The sequence below is a fragment of the Vombatus ursinus genome, unplaced genomic scaffold (genome assembly GCF_900497805.2).
Source record: "Vombatus ursinus unplaced genomic scaffold, bare-nosed wombat genome assembly UNPS02014770.1, whole genome shotgun sequence".
Lineage (NCBI taxonomy): Eukaryota > Metazoa > Chordata > Mammalia > Diprotodontia > Vombatidae > Vombatus > Vombatus ursinus.
The window spans coordinates 14,468,904-14,480,482 of record NW_020954548.1 but is presented as its reverse complement, the minus strand read 5'-3'; positions in this window follow the sequence as shown (position 1 = coordinate 14,480,482).

Below are 11,579 nucleotides of genomic sequence, written 5' to 3'. Positions count from 1 at the left end.
CAGCAGAAGGGAAAAAAGGAATTTACAAAATGCTTGGGGAAGAACCAATTAAGCCGGATTATCCTGAGAGTGTTCAATGAAACTAGGACAGTCAATAGATGAAAAATGGAAAAAGATCTGTCAAGATTACTAACATGCTCTTTTCTCCACAAATGGCAGTAGGTCTGTGTATGCTAGAATCACAGTCCCCAGTGTGCTGCATGAAGTAGAAAGTGGTACTTTTGTTGAGTTGTTTCAGTTGTGTCCAACTCTCTGTGATGTTATTTGGGTTTTTCTTGGCAAAGGTACTGGAATGGTTTGCCATTTCCTTCTTCAGTTTATTTTACAGATGAGGAACTGAGGCAATAAGTGACTTGGTTAAGTCACTAGGGTTAAATAAATGACTTGCTCAGGGTAACACAACTGGTAAGTGTCTGAAGCCAAACCTGAACTCAGATCCTCCTGAATCCAGGGCTAGTGCTGTAACTACTTCTCCACCCAACTGCCCAGAAATGGTACTAAAGAATATAAAACCCGGAAACGTTAAAGTATTCTAAGTAGACCAAGTATACACAGGGGAGGTGGACATAAATAGGCGTATTACCAATGATGAATTGAGCATAGTAAGTGATGTAATAGATCATCAAAGAAGTAAATGACCAAAAAAGGAGGTGAGCCAGTCACAGTCAGAGGGAGACAGAATCAGACAGCTCACAAGCCACACTGGCAATGTTAAAGGCTTAGTCAGACCAAGGGTTTTAACCTAGGGCCTATGAACTTGTTTTTTAAAAATATTTTGATAACTATATTTCAGCATAATTTATTTCTTTTGTAATTTTACAGGAATTTTTTGCATTTAAAAACATTATTCTGAGAATGAGTCCTTAAGCTTTTGCCAGTCTCCCAAAGAGATCCATGACACAAAAAAGGTTAAGAATCTCTGATTTCTAGGATCTGCCAGGAAGGCAGCACAGTGAATCCACTGTGGAGGACTTAGGAAAGGGCATGGAAAAGAGGAGCACAGAATGAAAAGATATGAATAGATTGTGATCTGCCGATTTGGAATTAGTACCCAAATCAATAGATCATAGAACAACTGAAGTATTGCTTAAGGCCAGGGGTAGAAGAAAGAGCTCATTTATGGCAGGGGAATGAGGGAAGGCTTCATGAAGTTGGTGGTATTTTTAGGACTTGAAAAACTAGTATAATGTCAACATGAAGACCAAGGGGAGAAAGGAAAGGACATTCTAGACATGGAGAAAGATATGAACAAAGACACTTGAATTGGGAGCACCCCAAAAGCAGGAAAAGAGAATTCTTTCTTTTATTATCCTTATTTTATTTTATTTTATTTTAACATTTTGATTTAAAGGTTTGAGTTCCAAATTCTATCCTTCCCTCTCTCCCTTCCTCCCTCCTCCCTAAGATAGCTAGCAATCAGATATTAGGTCAAACATGTGCAATTATGCAAAATATTTCCACATTAGTCATTTTGTACAAGAAGACTTGAATAAAAAAAAAAGAATGAAAGAAAGTGAAAGTGGTGGTAATTGGGGATTTTCAATTTGTTCTTTTTTCTAGTTTTTTTTATTTGCATGCCCAATTTATTGATCTGCTTTTTCTCTATTTTATTGATGTAAGTAATTAGAGATATAAATTTTCCCCTAAGTACTGTTTGACTTCCTCCCATAAATTTTGTTATGTAGTCTCATTGTTGTTATTTTCTTTAATGAAACTATTGACTGTGTCTGTGATTTGTTCTTTGACCCACTTATCTTTTAGGATAAGATTATTTAATTTCCAGTTAATTTTTAATCTCTCTTTCCTTTGTCCATTATTGAATGTAGTTTTTATTGTATTATCATCCAAAAAGGATGCATTTACCATTTTTGCTTTTCTGTATTTGGTTATGAGATTTTTATGTCCTAATATATGGTCAGTTTTTGTGTAGGTGTCATGGACTGCTGAGAAAAAAAGTATATTCCTTTCTATTCCCATTCAATTTTCTCCAGAGATCTATCATATCTAACTTTTCCAGAATTTTATTCATCTCTTTAACTTTTCTTGTTTATTTTTTGGTTAATTTATCTATTTCTGAGAGGGGAAAGTTGAGGTGCTCCCACTAGTATAGTTTTATTATCTACTTCCTCCTGTAACTCATTTACTTCTCTTTCAAAAATTTGGAAGCTATACCATTTGATGCATATATGTTGAGTACTGATACAACTTCATTGTTTATGGTACGTTTCAACAAGATACAGTTTTCTTCCTTTTCTCTTTTAATTAAGATCTATTTTTGCTTTTGCTCTGTCTGAGATCATGATTGCTACCCCTACTTTCTTTGCTTCAGCTGAAGCATAATAAATTCTGCTCCAGTCACTTACCTTTACCCTGTGTGTATCTCTCTGCTTCAAATGTGTTTCTTGTGAACAACATATTGTAGAATTCTGGTTTTTAATTCATTCTGCTATCCACTTCCATTTTATTTTTCACATTTATAGTCATGATAATTGTGTATTTCTCTCCATACTATTTTCCCCTTGTCTATCCCCTGTCTCTTATCCCCTCCCTTGCCCTTTCCCCCCTCATAAGTGTTTTACTTCTGATCTCCATCTTCCCCAATCTACCCTTCTTTTTTATCAGTCTCCTTTCCCCCTTCTACTATCCGCATCTGTTTTTACTTCCTTATAGGGTAAAATAGATTTCTGTATCCAACTGAGTGTGTATGTTATCACTCCTTCTTTGAGCCAATTTTGATGAGAGTAAGGCTTACACTTTGCCTGCCACCCCCACCCCCACCATCTTTCCCTCCAGTGTAATAGTTTTTTCATGCCTCTTTTACATGGGATAATTTACCACATTCAATCTCCCCCCACCTCTTCCAGTGCAATTTTCTTTCTCATTTGTTTATTTTGTTTTTTGAGCTATCATTCCATCAATGTCACCTTCTCTCCACATCCTCTGTTTCTCTCTCTCTCCAAATATATATATATATATATACATATATATATATATACACACACATATATATTCTTCCTAATTGTTCTTATAGTAATAATGTTCTAAAGAATTACAAATATTATCTTGCCATATAGAAATAAAAACAGTTTAACCTTATTGAATTTTTTATATTTTCTCCTTCTGTTTCTTTTTTACTTTTTTATGCTTCCCTTGAGTCTTCTATTTGGAAGTCAAATTTTTTATTCAGCTCTGATCTTTTAATTAGGAATGCTTGAAAGTCCTCTATTTCATTAAATATCCATTCCCCCCCCCCCAAGAGATTATATTCATTTGTTGGGTAGGTAATTCTTGGTTGTAATCCAAATTCCTTTGCTTTCCAGTGTATCATTTTCCAAGCCCTCTGGTTCTTTAATGTGGAAGCCGCCAAATCCTGTATAATCCTTCTTGTAGCTCCATCATATTTGATTTGTTTCTTTTTGGCTACTTGCAGTACATTCTCCTTGATTTGTGGGCTCTGGAATTTGGCTATGACGTTCCTGGGAATTTTCATTTTGGGATCTCTTTCAGGTGGTGACCAGTGGATTCTTTCAATTTCTGTTTTGCCCACTGGTTCTAATATATCAGGGCAGTTTTCTTTGATAATTTCTTGAAAGATTTTGTCCAGGGTTTTTTTTCCCTTTCTTTCTTTCTTTCTTACTTTTTTTTTTTTTGATCATGGCTTTCAGGTAGTCCAATAATTCTTATATTATCTCTCTTGGATCTATTTTCTAGTCCAATCATTTTTCCAATGAGAAATTTCATATTTTCTGCTTTTTTTTTTTTTTTTACTTTTTTGGTTTTGTTTTTATCATATTTTGATATCTCATAGAGTCATTAACTTCAACTTGCTCAATTCTAATTTCTAAGGAATTATTTTTTTCAGTGAGCTTTTGTACTTCCTTTTCCATTTGGCCAATTCTATTTTTTTAGGGAGCTGTTTTCCTCAGTAAATTTTTTTATATTTTTTCTCATGCTGTTGACTCTTTTTTCATGATTCTCTTGCATGCCTTTCTTTTCTTTTCCCAATTTTTTTCTACCTCTCTAATTTGCTTTTTAAAATCCCTTTTAAGGTCTTCCAGGAATTCTTTTTGGGCCTGAGACCAAATTACATTTTCTTTGAAGTTCACATGTTGCCATTTTGACATTATTGTCCTCTTCTAAGTTTATACCTTGATCCTCTCTATTAATCATAGTAACTTTCTATAGTCGAGTTCTTTTTTGTTTTTTGCTTATTTTTCCCGTCTTTTTTTGTGACTTGTTACTTTTATGTGAGAGTTGGGCTCTGGTCCTGCATTGTCCCAGGCCTTTTGTGCTAGAGCTCAGGGTCTCACTTGTCTTTCACTGGGCTTCAGGGCTTACTTAGCTGCTTGCTTTCACTGGCTTGTACTGGGGGGTGGGGCCTCTCTGTTGGCCTCCCCTGGGTGTGGAGTTTAGCTGCTGGCCTGCCCCAGGGGTGAGGCCTTTCTGCTGGGTTGCTATGGTAACAGAGTCTTTCTGATGGCTGGCCCTGGAGGTGGCATCTTGTGGCTGGTCTGCCCCAGAGGTGGGGCCCTGCTGTTGGATTTCTATGGAAACAGGGCCTCTCTGCTAGCAAGGCCTGGAGGAGTAATCTTGTTGCTGGTCTGCCCTAGTGATTGGGCTCTGCCGCTGGGTTGCCATGGAAACAGGGTTTCTCCACCAGCAGGCCCCAGGGGCAGGTCTTGCTGTGCTGAGTAGACTGCTCATTTGCCCAAGGGGCTGCTGGTTTGCAGAAGGGTGAGCCCTCACTGGTGGATTGCCCCAGGCTTGGAGCCTTGCTGTAAGGCTGGCTGCTGCTGCTCTTGGACCTCGCTCCTCTCCCACCCCAGTGAGACAGACCTGCCTCCCTGCTCCTAGATCAATTCTGAGGCAGTCTTCTAGTTACTTGGAGGGGAGTTTGGGAGGGCTTCAGATGGTTCCTTCCTCACTGTGCCATCTTGGTGCCAAAAGTCTTAGAGGAGAATTCTTAGGAAGAACGTGTTAATCATATGAAAGCAGGATTATATTTGTTTTGCTTGGCCCCAGAGGACAAAATTGTCCAGCATTGGGTGGAAATTGTCGGGGTCAGATCTCCTGTGAGTAGTTGTTGTTGGAAAGCTGTTTTAGGAGTGTCCTACTCTTTGTGACCCCATTTGGGGTTTTCTTGGCAAAGATACCATGGTGGTTTGCCATTTCCTTCTCCAACCCATTTTATAGATGAGGAAACTGAGGTAAACAGGGTTAAGTGACTTGCCCAGAGTCACATAACTACTAAGTGTCTAAGGCAGGATTTGAACTCATAAGGATGAGTCTTTCTGATTCCAAGCCCAGTACTCTAACCATTGAGCCACTTAGCTGTCCCTTTGTGAATATAAGAAAGTCCTGATACTCACACTTGCGCAAAAACCAGAATGCACTGCCTAGGTAGGTAGAGTGTCACTAGACATGCTGCCTGGGGACTGTGTAAATTGTGGAGAGGATTCATTCTTTCAGTAGAATCACAGAATTTCAGAGTTGGAAGAGACCTCTGCAGCCACCTATTCCATACGCAAAAAAGAATCCCCTCTACAATATACCCAACAAGAAGTTATCCAGTCTCTGCTTAAAGATCTCCAATGAAGGGAAACCCAGTGTCTCTAGAACAAGGCCATTCCATTCTGGGAAAGCTATAAATATTAGGAAGTTTTTCCTAACAAACCTAAATTCTCTTCTTCCTGTTGCTCTTGGTTCTGCCAGTTGGGGCGCGCGTGCGCACACACACACACACACACACACACACACACACACACACACACCCCTCCCTTTCCCCAAAACAGTGATTAGTTGTAGTGTCCCTGGGAATTGATTGGCCCCTGCCTCCCTTGATGTAGTTTGCTGGTCTCTTAAGATCATAAAAAGTCTCATCTGGAGTAGGACCCCTTGGTGGATATCTGAAGATTCTTGAGTCACCATACCCTGCCCTGCTGACCCCCACTCTTTTTGCATGGACTCCAGTGGAGCCCCATCCAACAGAACCTAAGTACCACTGGATCCTTGTTGCATATCCTTATTAGGGCAAAGTAAACCTTCTTGTGATGTTCAATAACTCTTAAGTGTCTCATTTTGTCCCAAAATTGAATTTGAACTAATAAGGTACTGGCATCAAGCCCACCCTAACAAGGGTCAAACCAAACAAATCCATTCTCCCCCATGTCAGTCCTCCAAATACTTGAGGACAGTTAGCATGTGCCCTCCTGAAACTCTTCCAGACTGAATAAATCCAGTTCTTTCAAGTGGCATGAATGTGATGGCCCTTACCATGCTGGTTGCCCTTCTATAGTATATTCATATCCTTCCTAAAATGCTCTGCTCCAAGCTGGACACAATATTCCAGATAAGACTTAACCAGGACAGAGCACATAAATGCTATTATCTACCTTATTCCTAGAATTGACCAATGACCTTCTCTGAGCCCTTCTCTATTCTCCAAGATTGGTCTGTCAGAGATCATGGGACCTTAGAGATTAAAGGTCAATGATACAGAGGCTTGAAAAAGGACAGGACCCCAACCAGTCTTCCACTTCCATCTAAGTTTCTACTCATTTACCACCTGGTTACCACAAAATTTCCAGGGGCCCTTGGAGAACTGCCCCATACACATACACACCCAAACACATAAACCCACATTCCCTCCAAACAATAGTGAACAGATAGTGAAGATAGTGATAGTGAAGATAGTGGATTATCTAGATAGTGAAGAGAGGATTGGGACCATTCGGGAAATCCTGGGGGAAGGGGATATTTGATGGAATTGAATCTGGGTTAGAGAAGAGACCAAACCTGAGTCCCTTTTGGTATGAGTCTCATAAGACAAAAAAATCACAGAGAACTTCACTTACAAGGGACAACTCAAAGTGAGCCTTGAAGATTGAATAAGATTTGAATAGGCTACAAGAAATGAAGTTCTAACTATTTTAGGGGGAAAAAATGAATCCTCTCCTAGTGGTAATAATAATTCCTAGCATTTATATAGTGCCTACTGTGTGCCAGGCACTTGTGCTATGCACTTTACAAATATTATCTTGTTTTATCTTCACAGCAACCTTGGGAGATAGAAACTATTACAACACTCATTTTATAGATGGGGAAACTGAGGTAAACAGAGGTTAAATGACTTGCCTGGGGTTACACAAAGCATCTGGGGTCACATTTGAATTCAGGCTTATCCTGATTCTAAGTCCATCATGTTTCCATTGCACCATCTAGCTACCTAAAGTAAAAACCCTAGAGATGGATCAGAGGAGCCAGGTGGTGGATCAAAAAGAAACTTTGGAGTCAGTGGATGTGGATTCAGATCCTAGCCATGCAACTAACTCATCCTTTGGCCTTAGGCAAATCACATGTTTTCTCTTGGCCTCAGTTTCTTTATCTGTAATATGAATAGATTGGACTAGATTATTTCTAAAAAATGACTATCAATCCTTAGAGCTCTAGTGTTAAGTCAAGTGGTTCAGAATGCACTTCTCCTAGGATATCTTTTTTTTTTGAAAGCACATTGGTGTTTTTTTTATTTAATAAGTGGTTAGTTTTTTGTTATTCTGATCTCAACAAATACCAGTGAATATAAGCATGTCCGTATACAGAGAAGAACAGAAAGGGAGTATTATAGATGGAACCATGAATTCATTACATATAGTTTGGGTTTTAACCATATCATGTATTCAGCACATTAGTTCCAAAGTTGTCCTGCTTGTCTGTGTCTCATGCTGAATCTTCTACTGCTCCATTTTGTGTGCTTTTATAAATGCTTCATTAATACTCTTTTTTTTAATCACTATCATTACCCTCCCTCTCTCCACTAATTCTCTCCCTGCCCAAGCTCCCCTCAAAATGTAGAAACCTCCCTTGTAACCAATGAGCATAGTCAAACCAAACAAATCTACATATTGGTCATGCCCAAAAAAGTATGTTTCATCCTACCCCTCTGGTCCATCACCTCTCTGTCAGGATGTGGGAGGTATATTTCATAAACAATCCTCTAAAGTCATGTTTGGTCATTGCATTGGAGTTCATAAGTCTTGCAAAGTCTTTTTCCTTTATATTATTATAGTCATTGTGTAAATTTTTCTTCTGGTTCTGCTCCCATCTTCTGTATCAGTTCATACAAGTCTTCCTAGGCTGCAAGCACTTTGTAACTGAACGCTGTACAGATGGGAGCAGCAAGGTGGCACAGTGGATAGAGCTCTGGTCCTGGAGTCAGAAGGACCTGAGTTCAAATCCAGCCTCAGACACTTGACACTTACTAGCTGTGTGACCCTGGGCAAGTCACTTAACACCAATTGCCTGTCCTGGGGCTTCTTTTTGATGTTACTCCTTGGGGTAGGAACTGTCTATCTTTTTCTTACTTGTATCCCCAGGGCTTAGTGCAAGGCCTGGCACATAGTTATTTCTGTTCAGCCATTTTTCAGTCATGTCCAACTCTTTGTGATCCTGTTGAGTTCTAGGGGTTTAGGGGTGCTGGAACCCCAAAATCACAGCACATGCATCCTGCTAGAAAAAAATTTGACCCAAGTCTTCTTTCAGCCAAAGACAAGGTTTATTAGAACATCCGTCATATTGGGCAGACTCTTATGCCACTAGGCAGTGGCTAGATTATAAGAATCTGAGCTCTCCTAGGATATCTTCTAGCATCCCTGGGATAAATTTCTCTAGGCTTCACCTTGGTATAATCCCTCTCTGAGTAGTAACCTATGTCTTAATCCCAGTAAAACAGGATTCATGAAATCAAAACAAAGAAAAAGGTACATGCAGAACAAAATTATAGTGGGGTAAACCGGCCTTTGGCCCAGGGCATTGCTGTCCAAGGGGGAGATCTTTGGAAGAACACGTTTCTCCATGGCAACCACTATCCTCTCCCTCCCTTCAAGGTCCTTCATCTGAAAGGTCACCATCCTCCCAGTCAAGTGAAGAGGAAGACAAAATGTTCTCTCTCCAATGTATCCTCTGAGATATTGTCACTCATCACCAACTCCACCCTATATCCCTAAACTGTTTTTGCCCCTTACATGAAAAAAAAAATATCTCTTAATACATAGTCACTATAATAACAAAAGAACAGATGCTCCAGAGGTTTTCCCAGGTAGTTCCTACACTCAAACTTTATGATAGAACAGCTGTTTTGAAAGCTATTCAGGACAGAAATGTCTCAGGAAAGGTAAGAAAATAAATAGCAACTCCTTCTTGCCCTTTCATGATGCCTCAGCATCATCTCTCCCCACCCCCACTGTACTTGGCCTCCCTTCTAAATGACGTCTGTATTCAGCAGAGGAGGTGGAGGGAAGATAGAGCCAAGGCTGGTAGTGTTTACCGCCACTCCCCTCATTACCATGGTAATAGCATCTCTCCCTCAGGTTGAAGAGCAGCCCAGCATCTAGGCCTGTAACTGAATAACCAATTCCCAGGAAGATCTTGATGAGGAAGGAGCACTTTAAGGTTGGCAACTACTGGAAATCAGAGGCCTTGGGTCAAGGAGCTCACACGTGACGGAAATAGGTAGATGGCATTTCTAAAGCTGCTTTATCTTTTATCAGCACATGAAAGAAATTATTCAGGGCCCTGAGAACTCACTTGGAATGGACAAGTAGCTAGTTTATAGGAGAAGTGTTCCCTCCTCTCCAAAGAAATGCCAGCTATCAGGCATCTTTCATGTACATAGCAATGCTAACTCTATAAGGTAGGTAGTGAGAGAGGTAGTGTAAGTATCATTAGTCCCATTTTACAGAAGAGGCAAATAACTCTCAAAAGTCAAGTCATGTTAACAAGCATTTATTAAGGGGCAGCTAGGTGGCACAGTGGATAGAGCACTGGCCCTGGAGTCAGGAGGACCTGAGTTCAAATCCAGCTTCAGACACGTGATACTCACTAGCTGTGTGACCTTGGGTAAGTCACTTAACCCCAATTGCCTCACCAAAACAAAAAACAAAACAAAACAAAAAATCAAGCATTTATTAAGCATCTACTGTCAGGCAGTGTCCTAAGTGCTGAGTGGGGGGGAGGTGGAGGGGAGAAGAAAGGCAAAAAATAGTCCCGGTCCTCAAAGAGACAACATGCCAACAATCAAATGTACTATATATACATATATATATATATATATATATATATATATGCATGGGATAATCTGGAGATAATATCAGAGTTGGTGGCATTAACATTAAGAGGGATGGAGAAAAGTTTCTTGGAGAAAAAAGTAAACTGATTTGCTCAGGGTTATCCAGATAGTGAGTGGTGGACCCTGGATAACAATAAGAATAGCTAAAATTTATATAGTGTCTACTATGTGCCAGGCACTGTGCTAAGCACTTTGCATTTATCTCATTTGATTCTGACACCCATACTGAGAGGTAGGTGCTATTATTATACCCATTTTACCAATGAGGAAACTGAAGCAAACAAAGGTTGAGGGACTTACCCAGGATCACACACTGAGTAAGTGTCAGAGGGCCAATTTGAACTCAGGTCTTCCTGACTCCAGGCCCAGCATTCTAATCACTGCGCTCCTCACCCTGAATCCTGTGCTCTTTCAACTATATCTATATACATCTTAAATACAGCAATTGGGTGAGGCAACCTATGATGCTCAAGTCTCTGGATGTCCCTTAACATTTCCCATAATAACACTCCCCCTATCTTTATATCCCTTTCCATTTCTCCTACTTTTTTATTCATTTTTTTCTGTGCTTTTCTTATCTATTTCTTCCTTCTCCCTGGCCTGTCCTTTGGGTCTACCAGAAGCACCTAAATCCCTACTGTTGACACTGAGGGTTAGAGAGGTTTGCAAAACCCGGCCTCAGAGTACACTAGGTAAGGCAACAAGGAAAGTGTGAAACTTGGAGTCAGGAAAACCTAAATCTGAATACACCTCTGACACTAGCTGGTGACTCCAAGCAAGGCACTTAGCCTCTCCTTCTCTGTTTCCTCATGTCTAAAATGATGATCTGTAAAATAATGATAAGACCTACCTCTCAGGATTTAGTGAGGGTTAAATGAGATAATCTATGTTAATCACTTTGCAAACCTTAAACTGCCATCTAAAAGTTAGCTATTCTCCTCCTCCTCATCTTTGACTTCCTCAGTGTGGGTACTCCTTTCATTGGCCTAGATCACAGTCAATGCATATGTTTTCATCCACTTGTCCAAGTTTTTCCCCAAATGCATCATAGGGCTTTTGTTCATCATGCCAGTTCTTCTAATATCTAATATCTTTGCCTGGTTTTTCTAATATTTCACAGATAATGAGTATGGCCCCAGGCTCTCTACTGTCCTTCGCTCTTTCTCTGGTCAATAATCTGGTTTGATGACTTTTTTCATATCACTTCTCCAATTCAATTCAATTCAACAAGCATTTCTTGAGTGTGCTCTATATGTCAGGCAGTGTGCTAGGTGTTGAGGATCTGGAGACAAAAAAAAAATTAACTTTTACTTGCCCTCAGGGAGCTTATATTCCCCCCAGGGGAGAACAATCTGAACATAGATGAGTACATACAAAATATAGAGTAAAGACAAATAAGTTGGGTACTGACAATTGAGGGGAGAGAGGGAGGCCAGGAAAAGCCTACTGTCACTGG